Here is a 27,525-nt window from a genome sequence, read left to right as displayed (position 1 = left end):
AGGGCTTGGAAGTAATGGTTTGCTTAACTTCACAACTCCTGCACCGCCATCTCTGAAACATGCTCATTAGAGAATAATTCAAGAGCCTATTTTTTTAAAAATCAAACACCGTGCATCCAAAAGCATTGTCTTTACTAAAAACAAATCAATCAAATAGTAGAAACAGGTACATAAGAGAAAGCATGATGTTTCCTTTTGTTTCCATCAACTTTACTCAAAAAACACTGTACTTCCTCCAATATAAACAGAGCCCTAAAACACATTGTGAAAGTCTGCCATATTCGTCTCCTTTTCTGTGTGCCTGCCAATATACTAAGGAACATTTATGAATGTTTCCTTGCTCTAGTTTACAGTTCTCTATCAGTCACAGTAGTAGTTCATTCAGTGTGGTATATCAAGCAGTATTGATGAACATTAAGGCTTAAAAGGCATCTATTTGTTTTGATTTTTATTTTTGTTCTGTTTTGGGTATTGTAGCAAGAGAGTGATAGAGATAAAGAGAGAGTAAGAAAGAGAATATGAGAGAGCAAGAACATGAAAGTGGATAGGTAGGAAGGTGGAGAGGAGCTGGAAAGAGTGGGAGAAGAGAAAATAATGTGATCAAAATATATTGTATAAATAAATATATTTTTAGATCAAAAAGAAAGTACAAAGAGCAACCTCCTCAGCAAAAATAGAGAAAGAAGGATAGCAAAGACCCAACCGCAGAAATATTAGAAAATAGTACTGGCAAATCAAGTTACAGTAGAACTAGGTGTATCTTCTCCTATTGAGACTAGAGGAGACAGCCAGTAAAGAAAGTCTCTCAAAGGCAGGCATCGGCATCAAGAGATAGCTCTGCTCTAGTTTTGAAGTCCCACATGAAGGCCAAGCTACACAACTGTGACATGTGTGCAGGGGGCTTAGGTCCATCCCATGCATACTACCTGGATGGCAGTTTCATCTTTATGAACCCCTATGAGCCGTTTTGTTGGTTCTGTAGATTCTCTTGTGATGTCCTTAACTCCTCTGGCTCGTAAAATCTTTTCTCCCCCTCTTCCTCAGGATTTTCCAACCTAATGTTTGTTCTATGGGTTTCTGTATCTGTTTCTATCAGTTGCTGACTGAAGCTTCTCTGAAAACGGTTATGCTAGGTTCCTGTCTACATGTATAGCAGAATATCATTAGCAGTATCAGGGGTAGGCTTCCTCTCATATCATGGGTCTCAACCTGGATAAGTCATTGGTTAGTCACTCCCTCAATTTCTGTCTCACTTTTACCCCAGCACACCTTTTAGGAAGGAAAATTTGTGGGTAGAAGGTTTTGTGGTCAGGTTGATGTCCCAATCCCTCAATTAGAAGTCTTATCTGGTTACAGGAACAGAATCTGTATATTCTAACTTTACCTGATATTCCAATACCCACCAACCCCACTCCGAAAAAGAAAAAAAGTTTTAAGTGGGGAATGAAGTATAGTTAGCCAGCAGAAACAGACACACTGACAGGAGTATACACACAAACTTTAAAGGGAAAACTCAAATAGTACTCAAAGACAGCTATGATAATGCCATGCCATGTCTAGAACCAATGCTCTTTGACTGCATTCAGTGTAATTTGAAAACTCAGCATAACCTATTGCTGTTAGTGGTGACCATAAATCATCTGAAACATTTCCACTACATTCAAAATTCAGAAGTCAAAGAATTCAAAAGGAAATAAATACATTATTAAAGATTCCCATCAAATAATTAAAATAAGTGAAATGTGTTTATAACACATGCTCATATACATACATAATGGTTCTTATTCTTAAGAGTGCTTGCAATGTACCAGACTAAAAGCTTGAAGCAATGACATGCAAATTAAGATATTTTTTGAGAAGATACAAGACAGGACTCAGGAGTTGCTTTCTAGGTCACAAATGAGAGAGCAGTGGGAAAGACATTTATACTTAGAACAAATTATCATTTTAGATATAAAGTCCCTGAAGTGGTGATAACATTATCTAAGCTTTGAAATCCAAATCAAACACCTTATCACACAAGAGATGATATCTCCAAATCTCTGAAATTTAAATCTCTGAACGGCTTTGCTTTTGATTTTTGAAGATTGTAGCATCCACATCTAAGGTTTCAAGGGATGCTTAAAAGTCTCTGGAAAACTGTAATCATCTATAAAATTCCAATTCCACTGTGTTTCAGTGCAGTGAAATCTCATGTGGGATGCCTGCTGTTATACAAGCACCTTTAAAGGTGAGTGATGACAGGCAGGATATTTTGTGGGTACACGACCTGCCTGAACAAATCTTCCTTCACACTTCAAGCTGGATATGAAGTACCAAGCAATGTGATGCATTTTCTGAAGCCAGCACTAGGAAGTTCAACACACACACACACACACACACACACACGTTTAGTTGAGTTCACTGTAAAAATATTCTTTATTTTCTCTAGATTCAGAATACCTATTCAAACACTATCTAGGCAGAAACAGAATTGAGTTTCCTTTTGCTTGCCATTGTATAGAAATACTTTCCATCCAATAGGAGATAGAAAAATAACCTATATGACCAGGCACAAGTATTCTTCCCTTCATTCCTTATGCTTTTTACTTTTCTTCTTTCTTTCTCAGGCATCTATACTTTTTGTATGGGGGTGGATGTACACCAACATTTCCCTCACAACTATACTGAATTACAAGTTGGAACAAGGCAACGGAAATTCTCCTTACAGAAATCCCTACTGTCAAACACTATCTCTTACTGAGTCATTTGCTCGTCTAACTGCCTAGAAAATGGCCTCTTCCAGTGAACTAAATGGCATCGCAAGTTGCTTGAGAAATCTAATGCACCTCCTTCTACCACGCAATCTGTTCTCTTTTCATATGTAGCTTTAGGCCCATTATCCTTAATTCCACACCCACACAGGCTGCTACCTAGGCAACAGCATCCCCAGATAACATTTTGGTCAAACCAAAATTTTATCCATCTTTGTAAGTGAAATGGGTGGCTAGTATAATCAAATTTATTAAAATTGACTCTCAAAAAAGATATAAACAGAAATCTGCAAAAATAGCTAGAACCTCAGTCAGTGTTCAAAAGGTAGGCAGTGTATGTGTGGGGAGATGTTTTGTCAGCTGTCAAACCATTATGAGAAAATCTCCATATAAGCCACTTTTGTCTACCCTCACAATTTAAGCAGCAACTGAAAGGTGCCAATGGTTCCAGAGGATTTTTCTGTTCTTTAGAAGAAATGTCAGTTTGGGATCTCCCATAAACAGATAATAAGTTATAGATTTGGATACAATTTATTTGGTAAGGGGTCCTGGGCAGAATTGTAAGAGGAAAGGAAGGAAGAAGTGAGTCATGGATGGGGTTTGGGAAGGGACTTAATAATGCATTAATTAGCTATTTATTGCTGTGAACAACTGGGGCACAATCCCACTGAATATCCTTTGAAAACAATGTAGACCATATCTCAAAATTGTCTGTCTGGCAGTGGGGAAAAGTCTTCAAATTGAAGGTTGAGGGTCATTATCATGGCTTAAATTTCAGACATTTGTGACCTGTCTTTCAATGGAGACAGAGGGGGAGATTAATTCTCCCCCAGCAGAGAAATACAAAAACCCTGCTATCAGCTACTGGAGCCATCTGCAGTGACCTCCAAAGCCTCCACTGCAGTACTGAAGGCAACTAGAAAAATAATGAAATTCCCAACCAATTTCAACACTGATCAATAAAATTCGCAAGAGTTTCCAATATGCAGCCAAAAGAACATGATTTGAAATGGGACAAATGGCAGGGAAAGAGTCCAGGTTTTATTCAGAGTCTATACCAAGTACATTGACCTTTTTTTCACAGCTCAGGAAAAAATAAAATCTATTCTCTAAGGTGACATTTTGACAATAGCATGTATGTACTTTATGTCTTTACAGAGCACAAAAGAAGGACGTATGTTGAGAAGAAAAAGAACCTACCATGTCAACAAAAAAGTCAAAAGAAGGCTCACTCCACCAGACTCCCATTCAAGAAAGGCAGAAGCCTCCACTTTGCCCCACTGAGATGATATCTGTCATCTGGATGCTAAATGGTTACCAAAAATAACAACAGTCATGAAGAGATGCAATATATCAAGGATAGAGAGAAGATGATTCTAAGACATTGTCCAGATGTGGTAAGCATCTGACTTAAGCAGCAACATCTGACCTAACAGGACTGTTGATAAACCCTCCTCCCATTAATTTTATCTACCCTTACTTGATTGGCTTACATAGTGGAGTGACCCTGAAGAATGGGACAATGAGAAAAGAAGATAGCCCTACGGTCAACCCCAAGTTGTGCCAGGCAGAAACACAGTCAGAGGATGCAGAGTCTGATAAAGGAGAAGATAAAAGGCAACATGACTAAAGCACAAGATTTTGAGTTAGACTTTCCTTGCTTTCAGCAAGTTATCTAACTTTTCTGTGCTTTAGTTTGTACATCTATAAAATGAGGATAATATTAACACCTACCTCAAAACTTTTCCAACTTACATGAACTGATATTTATAATGCTTTCAAAGCTATGTTCGGCATACTATATAGTAGCTTTGGAAGAGCTGAGGAATTAGGCATTGCCAAGATCTGAAGACAGACACTATAATGGGGCTAGAGATTGAGATGCTAAAAAACAGTATCCTAGATGGAAAGAAAAGAGGTAGAATAAGCAAACACAATAGAATCTCTAGAAATTCTGTTTAATAATTTTTAATGATGTATAAATTATTGTATCGGGACTGCTTGAATAAGTCTGAATTCTCTGCTAGACTATAAAGTCCTTTATGAATCCATTCTTGTTGAACTCAACATATGTGCCAGGCACCGTTCTAGGCACTAAAGTAGAACATGTAACCATACTACTGTGCCCTTATAGGACTTTTGTTATGGTAAAGGGTATCATACAGAAAGATACAGACAAATGTAATGCAAGAAAAGTGGTCATGAAAGCCAGGGAGAATTATTAACAGAAAAAAATAAATAAGAGGGTGAGAATTATCTGGGAAGTTATTACTAATAGTGACATTTGAACACAGAGCACATGAAAGTGGAAGGCTGCATAGTGAAAGGAGAATCTTTGACAGCATAATCGCTGGAGAGTGTTAGGAAGAATGTGGGGGCAGTGAGACTAGAGGATGTGAAAAGGTAATCAAAGAGGGAAGAGGGAAAGTGTATTAGGTAAACCCTAAGGCAAAATGCCTTCACCTGTCAAGCTTTGCAAAGAACAAATTCCAGGCTACAACACTAAGAAGTTTAATCTGCATCTAAGGATGAGACAGATGCAGAAAGAATGTCTTAAAGATTCCTCAGATGATAGATAGGAAGAAAAGCATCAGAACTACTGACCTAGGGTTTTCAAGGTCATTTGAGAATACTCACATTTTGTGAGATGAGAAGCCACAGAAAGTTTTGAACTGAGAAGGGACATGATTTGTAGTTTCTAAAGCTCTCTGGCTGCTATGTGCAGAATGGGCTAGCTGAGAGGAATGACGCAGCAAAACCAGTTAGGAAGCAAAACAATGTCATTGATTTTTCTCTAGCCTCAGCACTGAGCACATTTGCAGCCATAAAATTTATATCCCAAAGACAATCCCTATGCCTGAGACCTCCAGATCTGTGAATGGTTTAGCACTGTGGTTCCTTCAGTGAGTTGCCACATAAAGTCCAGGGTGTTCAGTGAAATTCAAATTACTGATTGAAACCTCAGCAGCCTCAGAACTGCCAGATAATTCATAAACTAACATTTGTTTGATTCCAATTCAACTATATTTCTCTCTCTCTCTCTCTCTCTCTCTCTCTCTCTCTCTCTCTCTCTCTCTCTCTCTCTCTCTCTCTGTGTGTGTGTGTGTGAACTGGACCCTGCTTATGTTTTCTGTATCTGGCATTTCTACCTCCAAGGCTTACTTTGAGAAGGATTTTTCCCCCTAATTATTAGATGCAGAAATAAAGCTCTGTCTTTATCTCTATCATGTTTATCCTACATTATTTTTAAGGGTCCAGTGCCTACCCAGTATTATACTCACTGATGCATCCTTTTGTTGTCTCAGAGACTAGCATGGGAACAGAAGAACAGGAATTATTTGACCACCACTGTGTTTCCTGCATTACTGAAACAGCATATAGTTCATGCCCAGCAAATATCCCTGGCAAGATGGAAGGAGGAAGCAAGCAAGCAAAGGAGGGGAGAGGAAATTAATCAATACTGCATGGGAAGAAAATAAGAAAAAAAAAGTGATGACAAGACAGGTGTTTTCTGCAGAAGGAAAGCTCAATTCTGAGGAGTTTTTCCACCCTCAGGGCATAGGTGTGGAAGTTATACTCGTAAAACTGTAGGAGATGGAATTGGGCAGAAATTTCAATGAAAAGGAAGAACCTTTAGAAAGGTCAGAATGGTAAAATGGAAGCGTAAGTAAACAATGGAGGGAAAATGGTTGACAAACACGATTAGTAAGGAGACTCACTTGGGTGAACTTGCAATTATCTCCAAGCAGGCTCAATATCTAGGGATGGCAGGCAGTTTGGGTAAGGGGCTAGGGCTGAAAGTACCAAAGGATCTAGGAGTCCAGAAAATTGATTCCTAATTCAAGATAACCAAAGAGTCCGGTTTTATTAGAAGATAAGAAGATCTTGGTGGGAAAGTATTAGATTTATCCCTGAAGAACAAGCTGAAAACTGAATCTCAGTACAGAAGGCTGTAAAGTTAAAGAAAAATACATTGCAGTCAGAGAAAAAGTTTTTTGAGAGTTTGAGTCATTGGAAAGGGTGAAGTGATATCAGAGTAGTTAATTCCCCATCTCTGAGGCAAATCCATCAGTTTGGATGCTATCCATACCATTTAATATCTGTAATTATGGTCAAGTTGCTTAAAATTCTTATGCCTTGGTTCCCACATCTGTTAAAGCAGATCAATAACTTTACTTATCACATAAATTATGGTAATGCTCAGAACTTACACCAGTATATATTGGGTAGTTTGCATCCACTATAAGAACTATGGGCATGGATTTTTAAGTGAAAGTGAGCATGATAGAGGAAGCCCCCCCCCCAAAAACAAACAAACAACAAAACATCACATGGGTTTTCTTGTAAGAAATAGACCCTAAAAATTTCAATGAAAAACTGGAAGTGAAACAAACATATAGAACACAAACAAAAGCCTTTTTAACAGAACTGATTAATACCTATTTTTAGAATACTGGCAATTCTATTTCCAACGATAAAATTTTAAATAACGCTGCTCATAAAGCACCAGGTAGTCACTATTCATGGTAAATTCTTATTTTGTGTTTGTTTTAACACAAGGTCTCCAGACTAGCCTACAGCTCCTTCTAATCTTTTAGTATGTATGTTTGTGCATGTGTTTATATTCATAGATATGGGTGTAGATATACACATGACATGGTGTATGTATGATGGTCAGAAAACAACCAGAGGTGACAGCCCTCATCTTCTACCTTGTTTGAGACAGTGTCTCTGTTGCTGTTCAGTACTGGGTACACCAGGATAGCAAGCTTTGGGCTTTTATAGATTCTCTTTTATCTACCTCTTGTCTTGCCTTAGGAGTTCTAGGATTACAGATGTGCAGCAATGTCTGGCTTTACATAAATCCTGTAGATCTGAACATAGGTCCTTACATTTGCTCAATAATCACTTTTTCATCTCCTCAGACTGCTTCATAGAACTCTTAGTCATCCTTTCTCAGATTCCTGAGTGCTAGAATTATAAACTTTTACTCTCAAATCTTCTAATGTATTATAATTTCAGATAAGCTTCTAGAAAATGATGGTTTTAAATCTTTATAATAGTGTGTGTTATACTAGCAACTCATTAAATATTTCTCAGATAAATGGGTAAAATAAGTAAATATGAAGATATTTATAGCCTTTAGTGTTTATCATTTATTAGATAGAATTTATTTTTAATTATATATGTGCACCTTGTATATATAAGCATATAATTTATTTTTAAATATATACATATACATATATACGTATATATGTATATGTATATATATATATATATATATATATATATATATATGCATCTTGTGCACATAAGCATAGGCGCTAGATTTACAGGTGGTTGTAAGCTAATGTGGATTCTGGGACCAGATCTAAGGTCATCTGCAAGAGCAGTACATGCTTAACTGTTAACAGCCACCTTAAATTCTACCCATGAAAAATTGGCTGAGAGTACAAGCTTCTTGCTAAGAAGCAGTGAAGCACTGGGAGCTTTAAGGTTTTAGGGGCCCATTGAAAAGGTGCAGAGTTCTGAATCTTCTACTTAACAGGTTTTCCTCCCACACCATTTGCTGAATTCTGATGCTGCACAGGACAGGAACCTATAAAAGAAGCCTATACTAGCAGGATAAATTTGACTAGATTTCCACAGTGAAGTGTTTACAATTTGGAATGGACCACAGTGGAGGAGCTTCTCACAATCTCACAAATTCTCAGCTGGAACCCTTGGAGAACCATTTTAGAAACATTGAAGAAAACAATACAAAAGTAGATACTTAAGAAAACATAAACCACAACCTAATCTTAGCTGCATTTTTCCCAGTTACATGGTAATCATCCCCCTTTATCCACTTTGAAGAGTAAAAGATGAAATCTCTGAAGAAAAACAGAATTACTTGGACCCTCTGAAGCTTCTCATACACAATATCTGAAATTTAATTAAATACTACCAGACATAAAATGTCGTGTGTGTGTGTGTGTGTGTGTGTGTGTGTGTGTGTGTGTGTGTGTGTGTTGTATTTGTTGCTATTTTTGATTTGTCTGGTTTTTTTTCTTTTTTGCTTCTTTTTTAAATGTTCTTTGGGGGGGGGGTATTTATTTCATTTACATTTCCAATGCTATCCCAAAAGTCCCCCACCCGATCCCCCACCCACCCACTCCCACTTCTTGGCCCTGGCGTTCCTCTGTACTGAGGCATATAAAGTTTGCAATACCAAGGGTCTCTCTTCCCAGTGATGGCCAACTAGGCCATGTTTTGATACATATGCAGCTAGAGACAGGAGCTCCGGGGTATTGGTTAGTTCATATTGTTGTTCAACCTATAGGGTTGCGCACCCCTTCAGCTCCTTGGGTACTTTCTCTAGCTCCTCCATTGTGATCTTTGCTTCTTTTTTTAAAAGAGAGAGAAAAACTGATAAATGGTAAATAAAAAGCCATACATTCAAAAAGCTTAGTATACTCCAAAAAGACAAAAGACAAATAAAATCAAAGCTGTGCACATAATAATAAAACTTGCAAAAATCAAGGACAAATAGAAAACCTTTAAAATCACACATTGAAAACTACATTAAGGTCATGTATTATGACTTATATGTAACTTTTCTAAGGAAGTGATAGAACCCAGAAGGTAATGGAATGGCACTTCTAAAGTGCCTAGAGAAAAGAACTACCAACTTCAAAGGCAATACAAAGTAAAATATTCATCAAATGTGGGTGAAATAAATATGTCTGCTGGCAAAAACTAAAAATATTCATCACCAGCAGGTCTACTATTCAGAAAAAACTAAAAATTAATTATCTTAAAAGAGGAAAATAATTTCAGGAAGAAATGTGGAAATACTGTACAGAATAAAACAATGTAACTCTAAATGAGTTTTGAATATATATATATATATATATATATGCGTCTTGTGCATATGAGCACAGAACTTATATATATGTACATATATGTGTGTATATGTGTACACCTAATTAAAAATAAAATTTATTTTATAAACTATAATATATACAAGTATATATTATATATAAAATAAATATATATAAAACAACACAAATATTTTCCTGAGTTTAATATATATTATATATATGTTTAGATTGTATGATAATATTCTGAAAGACAAAAAGAAAGAAAACAAAGGTTTAATTATTCTATGATCCTAGCACTGACAGAAAAGTAGACAAAATAAAACATATATTGTACTACTTAAATCAAGGAAGTATGAGGTAGGTCTTACAGTACAAAAATAATTAAATAAATAGTAAAATTGTGCAGCTAGCTTGCTAATTGTGAAGGGGAAATAATATATAGTAATATACAAAGAATATAAATGCAAATAAATCCATGATGACATTGTGGATTAAAAGAATAAATCCCTAATACATGCTGACAGCAAAGTAAGTGCATATAGAGGTTGTGATTAAAATTATGTAGAAAACAGATACCATATAACTAAAAAAAAAAAAAAAGGAAGTATTAGTATACTGAGATCAGATTAAGTATATATTAAGGTAAAATAAAAATGAGATTATGAGCTAGAGAATGTACCCAAGGAGCTGAAGGGGTCTGCAACCTTATAGGTGGAAAAACAATATGAACTAACCAATACCCCCATTCTGCATATGTAGCAGAAGATGGCCTAGTCGGCCATCATTTGGAAGAGAGGCCCCTTGGTCTTGCAAACTTCATATGCCCCAGTACAGGGGAATGCCAGGGCCAAGAAGTGGGAGTGGGTGGGTGGGGGAGTGGGTGGGGGAGCGGGTGGGGGACTTTTGGGATAGCATTGGAAATGTAAATAAAGAAAACATCTAATAAAAAATTGAAAAAAAGAGAAAGAATTAAAAAAATTGAGATTAAGAAAGATGTTTTACAACAATAATAGGTATAATATTCCAGGATGATATTAAAGGAAACCAATAGCACAGCTTCTAAATATGCCAAACAAAAACTTAGAGAACTAAAAGAGAAATAGACAAAGACATAATAATATTAAGAGAATTAGACTTAATTGGTCATTTGTACAGTAGAAAGTTTAACTTTTCTTTGTTATTTTAATATTTTTTTATAGTCCAGCTGTTATCCCCCTCCTAATCTGCCCTCTGACTGTTCCTCATCCCATTCCTCCTCCCCTATCTCCAAGAGAGTGTCCTCACCCCCAATTCCCAACCTAGAAGACCTTCCTACTCCCTGGAACATCAAGTCTTTCTATAGTTAAATGTGTCTTCTCTCAGTGGGGACAGACCAGACAGTCCTCTGCTGTATATGTGTCAGAGGGGCCTCATGTAATATTTTACTTGAAAAATTTCCCAGCTCATTGCCTTTTATTTACTGTGTATATTGGCTATACATATTCAATTCATTTGAGGCTGTATGTCAAGTGTTTTACAAGCAACAAATTAAACAGAACTGCAATTAACAGTGCCACAATAAACAGGAAGAAATAAAATATAATCAACTTAAATCAAATGGTGAAATGAAGTAAGAAAGCCAATTACATTTTTCTTAAAATGAAAGATTAATAGTTTCTTTCTGATGAAATATTACATTTAGAAACATCACATGAAATTTGTAGTTATAGAACAAGCTACAAAACAAGTACCTGAACATGTCTAATTATGAGAACATACAAAAACAATAAACTTTAAATATATATAAAATATGTAAACCAAACAAATCAATTATAACTCAGAATAAGGTTAGTAGACTTCTACCAACAACAAAATATTAGATAATTTTGATAGGTTCTTCCCACTAGGGAAAGATGACACAAGTTTTTCCTAGCCTTTGTTTGGTTTGGTTTGGTTTGGTTTGGTTTGGTTGGTTTGGTTTGGTTGGTTTGGTTTGGTTTGGTTTGGTTTGGTTTGGTTTGGTTTGGTTTGGTTTGGTTTGGTTTGGTTTGGTTTGGTTTGGTTTGAATGGGGTCTCATTTTTACCTCAAACTCACAGAAATCCTTCTCTCAAGTTTCCAGAGTGCTAAAGTCACAGGAGGATGTCATCATCCTTGGCTTGACAAAATATTTTTTTAAGTCTGTTTAAAAGTTTCATAATATTGGCATGTATTACCCGAGCAAACTTCAGGTAAGAATGGATGTCCTCTGAAATGAATCCTGCGATTAGAGTCTATATCACAAGAAATAATTGATGACGCTGAGGGAAGAAGCTGAGAAGCTAAGTAGTAATTCGTTAAACCTAGAGAAGGTGAATGTACAGACAATGGTATATAGACCATCTATGAAACGTTGGGTGGAGTTAAGAAAATACCAATTAACCTTCCTCACTGTGATGTTCATCTACACTATGATTAGCATGAATAGGAGCATTTAGGCTATTCCATGGACATCATCTAATCCATTCAATCTCTGAAACTGAACTGATGTGACTTGCACTGTTAGTGGCTCTGAGCATCTGACTAAAGCAAAGGTGAATCTTCTCTAGAGGAAGTAATATTATCTTGGATCTAATATTACTTCTACCAACACTTTTTTTTCCAAATAAGTTGTCTAGTATGCATGTAGAAGCAGGCAGACCAGAAACAAGACAACATGAATTAAGATGAACAAGAGGAAGATAATAACAAGGAAAATATTAGAGTTAGCAAACAAATATTTTGAAGTAAAAATTTATGCCATATTTGGAGAATTGTTGAAGACAAATATAAGCTATGCAAATGAATCAAAGTTCTTCTCTATATACCAAAAGTTTATGTGTCAAGTGCAAAATTAAGTGGACAATCTCTGAACATTGGTATGTAAAATTATTAATTCATTTATTTAATAGGCATATACTATATATTTGCTGTATAAGCTATAATTAGAGTAGATGGGAGATGGAAAGATAAATTAGACATTGGCACTGTGTATTCAAGGAATATATCATTTGCAGCCACATTCATCACAGAAATTATTCTAGTCAAAAAAGCTCTAGCTAGAAATACCTCACAGTTTTTCTTATTGTCTTCTAAAAGGTGAAGAAAAAGAAGTTGTGATGCTAAAATTATATGTTCCTAAATCAGTTCTGGAAGATAGTTGTTAAAGATGGATAGATGGGAAAGAGACCATCATTACTATAGATAAGACTCAAGACAGTGCTATTTTCCCTCAGAGAGGATTCTCATGAGTCCAAGAGGTGGTCACCTTAATCTTGAATGCCAAGAGTAGAAGCACAATCATTCATCCCCCAGAGTACAATAGCTTTAGTGTAACTACTGTGATCACCTAGCACTTCAGGTCAGTACCATTCTTCAGCCTACAGAAAATGCATTAGAAACGTGGTCCCAACTACATTTGAAGCTGTATTGATTTGGGGACTGTGAAAGCAATAAATTTCTTTTCAATTTCTTTAAAATAGGAAACTGCTTGAGAAATCCTCAGATAAAATAACCCAGTCTCAATACTGAGTGGATAGTTGACTTAAAGTATAAGTCACTTAACATCCAACATAAATATCCCTCCTAGCATTTGGAACTTGGGGAGGAACAGTTATTTCTCAGAATCACGAACTTCTTTTAGACACATTCATGAATGAAGGAACTAAAAGCTAGTCTGTAAAAAGAAAACCTGCCTTACATATCCTTGTTAATTTTTCCAAATATACTACTGGCATGTTGTTTATAAAGGAGCAGGAGGGGCTAGAGATGTAACTCAGGGGCATGTCACTTGTCTATCATGCATGAAAATTTGCATTCAGTTTAAAGTATTGCATAGAAAGTAAAGGGAGAAACTACCTAGAGTGAGCCTGAGCCCACAGCCTTTCCCTGGGGGCAGGGCAGGAATGCACGCATCATCTACAATTATTGGCCTATGCTCAGACACTGAAGGAGTCTGCTCAGATTTGGGAAATCATCACTGATGAACTAGTCTCATATTCCCATGGCATATCTGTAACCTACAAGCACCACTTGGGTGTATCACATGCTAAGACAACACCCAAGAGTGGATTAGGATTAGCCTACTTCAGCCAAGAAGTACTGCTAGGTGATGCTAGCTAGAACCAAACTCTGTATACTAGAGCTATTCCAGAACTCCATGGCATGCCTAGGTATAGGCATTCTCTTAGTTATTGTTTGTATTGCTATTAGACACCATGGCCATGGCAACTCTTACAAAGAAACACATTTAACTGGGACTGGCTTACAGTTCAGAGGCTTAGTCCATAATCATCATGGTAGGAAGTATGCTGGCATGCAGGCAGACACAGTACTGAAGAGGTAGCAGAGGGTTCTACATCTTGATCAGCAAGCAGCAGGAAAAGACAGGGAGCCACTGAACCTGGGCTTGAGCTTTTGAAATCCCAAAGCCTACCCCCTAGTAATGTACTTCCTCAAACAAAACAACACCTATGCCAGCAAGGCCACACCTCCTAATAGTGTCACTCCCTGTGGTCCTATGGGGGACATTTTTATTCAGACCACCACAGGGATGTTAGCATATGCCCAGTTTTAGATTTCACCAGCTTGAAATTAAATTCTAAGGTGTAGTCCTAGAGTTAAGATTCAGTACTACTCCCATTCAGTAGGAACTGCATACCATGCTATGCTGCCTGATATTGTAGTAGTGATAGTAAGGCAAACCTTTGTCTGCATAGACAAATGTTGAACTAGAGTATCTCTTAATCTCACAGACACAGGGACCTGCATAACTTCAGGGGCACATTAAGGCCCATGCCACATTGTCAGTGAAGCAGCCAAAATGTGAATCTGTTGTATTGGAGTGCAGATCTCTGCCTAGTACAGGAGTTGATCAGGAACTCTGGTTACAAGTCTTGGCTCCTATGCTGCATGCTACAACTTGCTACACTGGGTTGGAGAACAGGTAGTGAAGACAATTAGGTCATCAAAACTGATAATAAGCTGGGTTACACCTCATTCTCACAGCCACAGGGGCCAGTATTGTATATTAGAAGGGGTAGAAGTTCTCCAGGCTCACTCCAAAGTTAGATATGATTCAGGGTGAAACCTGAGTTTATTCTACAGTGTGTAAATCTCACACTAATTCTGGGGCTTCTCAGGAGCTCTCTGAGCCTTAGCCTGCATCTAGAGTTTTCACATGATACTGGATGCTTGGTCTCATCATAATTGGCTTAGTACTGAGACTTGAGGCAAAGTCTTGTGTTACATTTTCTGTACTGCTCTTCAGGGGCTGAAATCATGCATCCCACTCTACCACTGAGGTTGGAGAGGGGTTGTTGAGGCAGTTTCTTATTCTCCCCAGCCCTACAGCAATTCCAGATTTTTAGTCTACCCATAGGCATTGGCCTAGTGGTAGAGACTCTGGCTTTTTGCACATCTCTCAATTTTATCTTTGTAGTCATAATCCTGGGTTTGAAGTCTAAAGCCTAAATTTATCTCTCTCTCCCTTCCTCAATAGTAAGGTATCTCTCTCTGCTCAGGGATGCTTGGAGTTGAGGAAGTAATGATGTAGACAATATTTCCATTTCTGCATTCTTCGATGGCATCTTTTTATTTTGTTTAGTTAATTGATAAGGATTGAACTTGAGGTTACATTCCTTAGAACTTGGATTTTTGTTTTGTGTTATATGGATATATATATATGTGTGTATGTGTGTGTGTGTGTGTGTGTGTGTGTGTGTGTGTGTGTGTGTGTGTGTATACACACATATATGTCAATGAATCATAAAATTCTGCAAGTAATTGTAATCTGGGCTGTCATATTTTCTCTCATCAATATGGAAAGTAAAGCCAAAATTGAGTCAGAAGAAGGACAATAATAACAACAATGAGAACAAGAAGAGCAAGAGGAGAAGGGGGTAAAAATAGAATTGTCTAGGTGTGATAATTGGAAAAGTGATTGGTGGGAATATAAGTTCGACAAAACATATAAAAATATCCAAATTAAGTCAAATATTTGTATGATAAACAGATGCTTTAAAAACATTTTAAATTGTACCCAGAATCAGAGCAAATAGAGTACTGTCTTAATACCATATATGTGGTTAAGAATTGTGGATTTTTATGCTAACTTTGCCATGTATTCACTAAAAATCATCGTCCATCTATTAAAACCACAATACTTACTCTCTTCAACATGCTTAAAATAAAAGAATTTTTCTAGCTAATTTCAATGGAAAAAGGTGCTATTTACCTGGTCTTTCCCCTTTATGGGAAAATGACTAGAAATATCAAATGCTCACACCTAATAAAGATTGCCCTCCTTAAAAATATCTGAGGAAACCTTTCAGCTTAGCTTTAAAATTTTTTTTAATTCAGTATTTAATTTATACTACAAAATAAACTCAATTTGATTAATATGTAAGAATATTACATAAATAGTTCTATATATATAGATGTAGAACATACATACCTACAGAAAGGTTCTAGTAAATGAATAGAACCATCACTAAAGAATAAGATGGAAAGTCTGTTCAGGTTGCAATTCACTCTATCTCATTATGTTACTGGAGTAGTGTCTACAAATATATTTCTATACTGACCAAAGCAGGTCTAAACTGATCCTGCTGGACTGGCTCTCTCCTTCTCTCAGAGGTGATATATTTTGCATTTGAAAATATTGTAAACTTTTAAGTGGAACTTTGAATCTGAAGATTTTAAGTGGTAATCTCCTATTATTCTATATTTAAAATCCACAAACAAAGGAACTCACACAATATGTACTCACTGATAAGTGGATATTAGCCCAGAAACTTAGAATACCCAAGATATAAGATACAATTTGCTAAACACATGAAACTTAAGAAGAATGAAGACCAAAATGTGGACACTGTGCCCCTTCTTAGAATTGGGAACAAAACACCCATGGAAGGAGTTACAGAGATAAAGTTTGGAGCTGTGACAAAAGGATGGACCATCTAGAAACTGCCATATCCGGGGATCCATCCCATAATCAGCTTCCAAACGCTGACACCATTGCACACACTAGCAAGATTTTGCTGAAAGGACCTAGATAGAGCTCTCTCTTGTGAGACTATGCCGGGGCCTAGCAAACACAGAAGTGGATGCTCACAGTCAGCTATTGGATGGATCACAGGGCCCCCAATGGAGGAGCTAGAGAAAGTACCCAAGGAGCTAAAGGGATCTGCAACCCTATAGGTGGAACAGCATTATGAACTAACCAGTACCCCGGAGCTCTTGTCTCTTGCTGCATATGTATCAAAAGATGGTCTAGTCGGCCATCACTGGAAAGAGAGGACCATTGGACTTGCCAACTTTATATGCCCCAGTACAGGGGAACACCAGGGCCAAAAAGTGGGAGTGGGTGGGTAGGGGAGTGGGGGGGGGAGAGTATGGGGGACTTTTGGGATAACATTGGAAATGTAAATGAGGAAAATACCTAATAAAAATATATAAAAAAAATAAAATAAAATAAAATCCACAAACTTCATCAAATGTATTCCTACCGCTCTATTTCCATCCCTCTTTGTTACTATTCTGATTTGTATGAATGAAGGGTATGAATGGTATAACTTCTACATTATGAAAATATTAAATTCTCTGCAACATCTTGTACTACATCCCTTAAAGGCAAGACTCTTATGATGGGGTTGCAGAGGTTCTGAAGATTTCTCATCTTCAGGCATGAAAAAGAATATTTATGGATTGAGTGTTATCACAATAATTACCCATCACTCAAACTTGCCTATTTGAATGTTCCCCCATTTCTTATACTCACATAGTTCCAAAGGCAGCCTCATAGTATTGTTTTTCTGTTTCCTTTAACTTTAATAGCAATACCTTAATTTTGTCCAGTTACACTTCATTGCAGAGCTCTCATCTTTTAAACCTATAAGAAAATTAATGTTTGTTATTTAAAGCTCCTAAATTTGTAGCAATTTGCTTCATTAGAAAATTAATACAATTATTCGAATGTTTTGGACTATGCTGTGAGTTCTTTTATGTTGACAGTATATTTCTGCAAAGTTACCATGGAGGACAATGTTCACACAGTGCTAGTGCATCTTCTTCTACATCATGCCCAGGATGTGGAATGCCACCATGGCTAACCTGTTTCTCCTGTCAAAAGATGCTCCCAGAACAAATGCCTGAGTTCCAGCAACAAAACATTGGCTCAAGGAAAGATAAAAATCAGAATTTCCAAACAATAAAAAATAAATTTCCAAAAGATACTGATGTAGATGCTGTTGCTTAGGGAACCACATCTCAAGCCCTCTTGGTCTAGCAGAAGAGAAAAACATATAAACAAATAAAATTTCATTGTACAAAATATGCTATAATTATAAATACAAAAAATAAAATATAACTTTATATCCAGTATGTCGTTCTACACCAACAGTAGAGCTATCAGTATAGAGGCATAAAAATAATACATTTAGATAGATTGAAAAATAAGTTCAAACAAGAAAGGGGCATAGATAAGTCAAGAGATACATCTTGCAAGACTGCCTGTTGGAAAGACATAGAGGGAAAGACCTTGTTTCTAGAATGTGGAATATATACAACTGAAAAAAAAGAGGTAATTGGGGAGAAATTGAGAGAGAGAGAGAGAGAGAGAGAGAGAGAGAGAGAGAGAGACTTTCTGCCCTAAGTATGTCAACGTGCTATTATCTCTAAAGCTGGGTCTACCTGCTGATTTCAATAATTAGACTTACATATCAGAGAGCACATGTTGCAGCTGCATCAGACAAGTGAGAATGCTAATGAGACCAGAAGCAGAGATAATAGGAAGAAGACTCCTCCAGAGACATCATCAATGCCTGATCTATAGTAAAAGAAATGGCCTGGAGAGCTTAACTATGAGTAAAGCACTTGAGTTACCAATTACCTTTATAATCTTGGTTACAAATTAACTATAGATAGTGAGAGAAAACTGTGGAGATTGAAAGAGTGACTGCTAGGGTTCGAACTTACACATTTGGTTAGCTAATAAAACCATTCACCAGGAGTGAAGACCCTAAATGAGTCCATCTCTGAGAAAGGTGATGCTTTTCTGTTGCAGAGTCACACTTTTGTCTTAAGGGGCCCAGGTTATAGGTACAGGAAGATGGTCGAATGATGACTATAAACATCCATTATTTTCAAATACATCAAACATAAAATAAAATTCAATATGCAAATGTATAACAATGCTTACCTACACACTTACAAAACCCACCCAAGTAGTTACATTTTCCTCAGGTTCTTTTTGTAAAATGATGTTTAATATCCTCCCACTTGTCTCAGATCAAGCATATTAATAATCCTATAAAAGTCAAAAGAACTGGGAAAAGAGAATAAGAAATGATTTAGCAATGACTTCTTCCTAATGAAGTACACTTAATGGCAATTATATAACCTTGAATAGGTGTTTTTATGCAAAGCATACACTTTGAGGCTGGCTACTGCTTTGCCCCTCGTGTGTGTGTGTGTGTGTGTGTGTGTGTGTGTGTGTGTGTGTGTGTGTATACAATTAATGAAAAGAAGAGGCCATGAATTTGAAAGAGATCAAAGAAGGATATATGGAAGTGTTTAGAGGGAGGAAAGAGAAAAGGGAAAGTATATAATCATAAAAGTAAGAAAATATTTAAAAATAAATAAAGAAATACATAAATTGTACCTTCCCCAAAACAATCATATTTTGGTGCCAAGAAATAATGAAACCCAAAAAGCAGGGACACTGACCATTATGAACCCAGTCTGCCCTTAACTTTTGCTATACTGCAAGTTATAACAGAAGGGAGGTGCTTTAATGAAACCACTTAGTGGGCTAAATATGTATCATCTGAAGAATTAGGGGTAGGGATACTGTCTGGGAAAAGAAACTAAGGAACCTAATACAAGCTGAGTAATTTCTCTGATCACTAAGGATACTGGAGGTAGCAATACCAATGCCATTAGACCTAGAGTTTCTAAATGAGAAGGTATGCTTCCTGTAAGACAGATACTGCCCCTCACTAGAGGAAACAACATTGCTCATCTTACTTGGGTCATGTTTCAAAGGGCCACCTGGAGCAATGAACTACTCAGCAGAGAGCATCTGTAGTTATTGCCACCTTCTCTGAGCTCAGGAAGTAATAGAGGATTAATTGGAAGAGTGATATATTTATCTTCATCAAGGAAACTGTACAGACAGAGATCAATAAGAACAATTTTTACCAACCACAAAAGCGCTGATGAAAGAATCAATTTTTAAAATCTTCAGTCAGGCCCAGAAGTAGTAACCCAGTTTCATATATTACTAATCAAGTCCAAACTTTACTTCTCTTTTCTCGCTCTAAAACCTTCCACGTGAACTCCTCTAATACCTCCATTTCATTAAATAATATTGACCCCAACATTCTCTTTAACCTCTTTCACTATCCACAGTTAGGGAAGCAGAGAAAAGCATCATCCCTAAATAAATCCCACATTTTGAGCAGTACAGAGAACAGGACATTTTAATTAACAGTCTCGAGGACATTCTAGTTATCTCAGAGTATGGAGAAAAGCCATGAGATGTCCCTAGTTTTCACCCCGAGCAGAATAATGTGTTTAAATGGAGGGAAAAAAAACAGCAGGAAACAAAATTGGCTTAAAATTACACACTACTCTTCATCATTTTCTAATGGACAACTACAAAAGTAAAAAACAAATAATGGCATAATAATAGGCAGTAACAACACATAAAGAGAAACAAAGATGTTGTTTTATACACAGTGGCCAGAGACAGCGTTTTAGGAAACATATGAAGCAGCAGAGCCAGCTTTAGAAAAGTCTGTGGGAAGAGAGTTGAAGCAGAAGACCCAGGAAGTGCAAAATTACTGAGTCAGGAATGAGATTGACAGTCTAAACATATATACATATACATATGTGCATGCATATACATTTGTATGCATATGTACATATATTTAAAAGCATATGGCTAGAATCCAGGGACTGGGAAAGGGATGTAGATCATGAACTTGGAAAATTTATCAGGAATCCAAACTTACACAGTCATGAAAAAGGAATTAAACTTAGAATATAAAATCTAAAGGCTAATTTATATTCTAAAATAACTTCCTTGCTTGTTACTGCATACAGAATGGATAGCAAGCCACCAAGAATGGAAGCTGACTCAATTGATGAGCCACTTGCTTCCAAGTCACCTAAAGGTGCTTACAGAAAGGGAAACTATTCTGGTTATGAATCTTATGTGAAGAAGGCAGATTCTCCAAGGGGTTCCTTCAGGACAAGATCAAGAACCACTACCTTATATAATATACTGATCATCTTGCAATCACACACAGGAGAACTCATGTTCAGTATGAGACTTACACACTCCATGAACTGTATATTCTTTCATCTACCCTATATTTAAGACATTTCATCCACCATTAACAGCAACTAAGCAGCTCAGACTTTTCTTTGGTTTTAACTTGAACTAGGGCTCAATTTTATTATTTATATCAAGTAATTTTTCTTTACTGATTCTCAGCTTTTAAAGAATTAATTTTCAGGGGTTTGAGAGATGGGTGGGTGGTTAAGAGTACATAGTATTCTTGCACAGGTCCTGAGTTTGGCTCTCAGCTCTTATGTCTGTGGCTCACAGCACCCTGTAGCTCTAGTTCCAAAAGATCAGACACCCCCTCTTCTGGCCTCCATAGGAACTGGCATTCATGTGCATGTACCCCACATACAAATACTCATAACTAGAAATAACAAAATGTTTTCAAAGAATTAGTCTTTAACACAATGTACTATATATATATACATATATATACATATACATATATATATACGTAATTAGGACTCATATCCCAAGTCTTCTCTGGTATAAGACAAGGATTACATTATTTTTCCCTTTAAGAAATTCTAATAGTAATTTAATTTTTCTACCCATTACTATCTTTCAGACAGTAACTAGTTGAGTCCACACTTGATATCATTTAAATATATATCTGTCTCCTACAACGTATTCATCTGATCTGCTTTCCAATATCATACATCTCTTAAAGCATATGAAATATAAGGCATTTTGAGTCATCTATATTTGAACTCGTGAAATTCCATGATAATAGTGATATTCATGTCCAAACCATTACCTAAGTGGTTTCATATAACACTCAATGCTAGTAATTTTCTTACAAAGGGTATATAGGCACCAGTGAGATAGCTTGGGAGATAAAGGCACTTCCTACCAACTCTGATGATCTAAGTTCGATCCCTGTGGTCCACATAGTAGAGGAAGAGAAATGACTATACATACTATGGCATGGATATGTGTACAGCTGCACATATTAAATAAATGAATATATTTTAATATGGGTGAATAGGTGATGGTTTTATTAGATAAAGCAAAGAATGGTATTGTAGTATCATAGTAATTTTTCCTAAACAGGGCTAAAGGAAGAAATTATGTTTTCATCAGTCTAATAACAACAATATAGTAGAAGCATTTACCATAAGCACCTTGCACTACTACACTCCATTTTTCTGATAACAATGTTTTCTCATTGGAAATATTGCATTTACAGTGTAAACATAAATTGTTAGGTGTACAAAATCAATAGTTATTCTGAGTGATTTAAATTAACAAATAGACAGGTCAAGGTTAAATGGTTATTTGTAGCTTTTCTCTAACTTGAGTTCCAAATTCACAGACATGTTCATATCTATGAATAAGACTAGAATTTAATTTGGTTGAACCTGACAAAGTGGCAAATTACTAATCAGTTCATTCTTTACAAAAAGAAATGTGTTCTAAATTTATACACTGGGAACTTGCAAATGATAAGTATATCTAAGTATTTTATATTCATATTGCAAACCATTTGGTACAAGGCACAACTCCTTAGGATTTATTAAAGTATTTATTATTGTAAAATATTAACTACTACATGTGAATTCTGCATAAAAGTATATTGTTATACTTAGTTCTATGAAAATAAGCCCCCTAATTAGACATAGTACTACTGGAAGATCCAGCAATTCCTCTCCTGGGCATATACCCAGAAGATGTTCCAACTGGTAATAAGGACACTTGCTCAACTATGTTCATAGCAGCCTTATTTATAATAGCCAGAAGCTGGAAAAGAACCCAGATGTCCCTCAACAGAGAAATGGATACAGAAAATGTGGTACATTTACACAATGGAGTACTACTCAGCTATTAAAAAGAATGAATTCATGAAATTCTTAGGCAAATGGATGCATCTGGAGGATATCATCCTGAGGTAACCCAGACACAAAAGAACACACATGATATGCACTCACTGATAAGTTTAGCCCAGAAACTTAGAATACCCGAGATACAATTTGCAAAACACATGAAACTCAAGAAGAACGAAGACCAAAGTGTGGACACTTTGCCCCTTCTTAGAATGGGGAACAAAATACCCATGGAAGGAGTTACAGTGAAAAAGTTTGGAGCTGAGATGGAAGGAAGGACCATCCAGAGACTGCCCCACCTGGGAATCCATCCCATATACAACCACCAAACCCAAACACTATTGCATATGCCAGCAAGATTTTGCTGACAGGACCCTGAGGCTATGCCAATGCCTGGCAAATACAGAAGTGGATATTCACAGTTATCTATTGGATGGAACACAGGGCCCCTAATGAAGGAGCTAGAGAAAGTACCCAAGGAACTAAAGGGTTCTGCAACGGTATAGGAGGAACAACATTATGATCCAACCAGTACCACCACCACCACCCCCCCAGAGCTGTGTCTCTAGTTGCATATGTAGCAGAGGATGGCCTAATCGGCAATCAATGGGAGGAGAGACCCTTGGTCTTGGAAGATCATATGCCCCAATACAGGGGAATGCCAAGGCCAGGAAGCAGGAGTGGGTGGGTTGGGGAGCAGGGCAGGGGGAAGGTATAGGGGGCTTTGGGGATAGCATTTGAAATGTGAATGAAGAAAATATCTAATTTTAAAAATGCCTTAAAAAATAAGCCCCTATGACTCAAGAGCTGTAAAGAGACACCATGACGAAGGCAACTCTGGCAACTCTTATAAAGAAAACATTTAATTGGAGCTGGCTTAGAGTTTCAGAGACTCAGTCCATCATCATCATGGTGGGAAGTATGGCAGCATCCAGCAGTTCTGGAGAAGAAGCTGTGAGTTCTACATCTTCATCAGAAGGCAGCCAAAAGTAGATTGGCTTCCATCAGGAGCCAGTGGGAAAACAGGAGTAGATTAGATTCTACATTGCAAGGGGTCTGAGCATAAGGGAACTGAAGGCCTACCTACATGGTGATGCACTTTCTTGAACAAGACCACACCTTCTCCAATAAGGCCATACCTCCTGATAGTGCCACTTCCTATGGCCAAATAGTCAAACACATGAATTTATGGGGGTAGTGGGAACATACCTATTCAAACCACCCTACCAATGAAACTCATAATTTAGGCATGATTTTTTAAATTTTTTTTAATTTTTTTTTTTTTTTTTGTATTTTTGAGACAGGGTTTCTCTGTATAGCCCTTGCTGTCCTGGAACTCACTTTGTAGACCAGGCTGGCCTCAAACTCAGAAATCCACCTTCCTCTGCCTCCCGAGTGCTGGGATTAAAGGTGTGCACCACCATGTCAGGTGATTTTTTATTTTTTAAAACAAAAAATGGGGCTGGTGAGATGGCTCAGTGGGTAAGAGCACCCGACTGCTCTTCCGAAGGTCCAGAGTTCAAATCCCAGCAACCACATGGTGGCTCACAACCATCCGTAAGGAGATCTGGCGCCCTCTTCTGGAGTGTCTCAAGACAGCTACAGTGTACTTACATATAATAAATAAATAAATCTTTAAAAAAAATGATGTAGTAGACCTTAAGTTAACTTCATAATAATTGTCCCAAGTTTAGATTGTTTAACCAACAAAACAAATGGGAAAGAACATTTCCTAATTCAACACCAGAAGAAAATCCTTTATCTTACAACAATAGAACATAATCAGGTATGGATTTATGACTATATGACTGCTCCCTCGTTAATATATTACCCAGATTCCCCCATGACATTCAAATTGCACTTTAAACCCCAATAAAAAAGAAAACATGAGAACAGGATCACACTGTACTGTGAAAGGAAGAATAACAACAAAGACTTTTTAATCTTAAATATCCATCTTAAGACAAAGAGCAGAGTAGGACACATCTCATTTAATGTAACCATTTAACACTAGTATAGAAAATATTAGTTAAAAGTAATAAATGAGTTGCATTAGATGATTCCAGCCATTCTGCTAAAAGGCATCAACATGTAACAGCATTCCTACCAGCTTGAAGCACACAGAGCAAATTGCTCTGGACATATCTTTTCAAGGAATTTAGTAATTTATTTTAACATCACAAACATAAATCTATCACAGTACAAGATCATCAACATATGTTGTTTCTGGAGCTTACTAAAAATGAAAGCACATCCAAGTGAAATACATTATATACGTATTACATATTACAGCTCAAAAAAGTTATTCCTATAGTACTACCGGAAGATCCAGCAATACCTCTCCTTGGCATATATTCAGAAGATGTTCCAACTGGTAATAAGAACACATGCTCCACTATGTTCACAGCAGCCTTATTTATAATAGCCAGAAGCTGGAAAAGAACCCAGATGTCCCTCAACAGAGGAATGGGTACAGAAAATGTGGTACATTTACACAATGATGTACTACTCAGCTATTAAAAACAATGAATTTATGAAATTCCTAGGCAAATGGATGGATCTGGAGGATATCATCCTGAGTGAGGTAACCCAATCACAAAAGAACACACATGATATGCACTCACTGATAAGTAGATATTAGCCCAGAAACTTAGAATACCCAAGATACAATTTGCAAAACACAAGAAAATCAAGAAGAAGGAAGACCAATGGGTGGATACTTCTTTCCTCCTTAGAATAGGGAACAAAATACCCATGGAAGGAGTTACAGAGAGCAAGTTTGGAGCTAAGATGAGAGGATGGACCATCCAGAGACTACCCCACCCAGAGATCCATCCCATAATCAGACACCAAACCCAGATGCTATTGCATATGCCAGCAAGATTTTGCTGAAGGGACCCTGATACAGCTGTCTCAAGTGAGGCTATGCCAGTGCCTAGCAAATACAGAAGTGGATGCTCACAGTCATCTATAGGATGGAACACAGGGTCCCCAATGGAGGAGCTAGAGAAAGTACCCAAGAAGCTGAAGGGGTCTGCAACCATATAGGTGGAACAACAGTGTGAACTAACCAGTACTCCCAGAGCTCGTGTCTCTAGCTGCATATGTAGCAGAAGATGGCCTAGTCGTCCATCACTGGGAAGAGAGGCCCCTAGGTCTTGAAAACTTTATATGTCCCAGTACAGGGGGACGCCAGGGCCAAAAAATGGGAGTGGGTGGGTAGGGGAGCAGGGCGGGGGGGGAGGGTATAGGGAACTTCAGAATAGCATTTGAAATGTAAATAAAGAAAATATCTAATAAGATAAAAATTTTCAATATTGAAAAAAAAAACAAAGTTGGTCCTAATATGTAAGATAATTCTTTACCATTTAGCTATTCACCTTCCAGTACATTCCAGAAAATTTCAACTTCTAGGATCTTATTGTACTTCGGGAAGTTAGAAGTAAAACACAGTTTCAAGAAAACCAGCATGTGATTATGCTTAAGTTCACATTAAGTTGGCATTTTTACTACTATATTCAAATAACATCCTTTTATGGAAATGAACAAAATGTTTTCCCCTTAAAAATACAGTAATATGATTTCCCTTTTATGGAACCCAACAGCTTTGTTAAAATGTTTGACCAGTTTTATTAAAGATTGGTTATTACTTTATATTAATAAAAGAGAATTTTCTGAAAAAAAAATAGAACTTTTGGAGATGTAACAATGCAAATTTAGTTTTAAAATATCCTACCTAGAAGACCACCTGTGAGTCAAAGTACTACAATGAAACAAAGTAATTCAAATAGAGATTCATTCAACTGAAACATTTATCCATATTACAGCATAGACCTTGAAGTAAATCCTTAAGTCAAGGTTTAAAATCATTTTAAGATAGGTGTGATTTATAGCTGTGTCGTTAGTAGATACCTTTCCTTCCCCCAAACTATTGAAGTGTAATTAAGAGGCTGACTTTATAGTTTTCATTTTCCATCAGCTCTTCGATTTAAAATGCTATCATCAGTTAGAATGTGATTATGTTTATTGGATCTGAATAATGTGGTCTAGAAAGTAGGGTGGAAAAGGAGAATTAGGGGGCAGTCCTTTTGATGCAAGCATTATGCTAGGACTTGTCTTCTTGTCTAAATAGGTGGCTCATTTTCCTGATCTTCTTTTAATAGGCATTAGAAAAGTGATAGTGATGAAGAGTGAATGCACTTCCTTATAGATCACCAATTTTTTTTTATCAGTGATACCTTGGAGCATAATTTGCATGAGATAACACCACCTGGGCATGAATAATATTGAAGAAAATATGTTATTATGTCTTATAAAATAAACCAGATATGGGCAAAGGTGGTCTTTTGGACTATAAAATAAGTGATAGGCACCTGAATCCTCAGGAGAATATGTTATGGGTACCTTCCCGGTAGTAGAGAAGATAAGAGTAGTCCATTGAATTGCTTTATATAACACTAATAAATAGAAAAGGGTGCAATATCATTTGTTGATTTGGGTATTCAAAATGCTGGCAAGAAAGTAACAGGCCAGCAAGGCAGTGGTGGCACACTCCTTTAATCCTAGCACTTGGGAGCAGAGGCAGGCGGATTTTTGAGTTCAAGGCCAACCTGGTCTACAGAGTGAGTTCCAGCACAGCCAGAGCTATACAGAGAAACCCTGTTTCAAAAGAAAGAAAGAAAGAAAGAAAGAAAGAAAGAAAGAAAGAAAGAAAGAAAGAAAGAAAGAAAGAAAGAAAGA

This window comes from Mus caroli, unplaced genomic scaffold (assembly GCF_978045245.1).
Source record: "Mus caroli unplaced genomic scaffold, Mus_caroli_1 scaffold_5, whole genome shotgun sequence".
In the NCBI taxonomy this organism is placed as follows: domain Eukaryota; kingdom Metazoa; phylum Chordata; class Mammalia; order Rodentia; family Muridae; genus Mus; species Mus caroli.
This window is presented reverse-complemented; position numbering follows the sequence as displayed.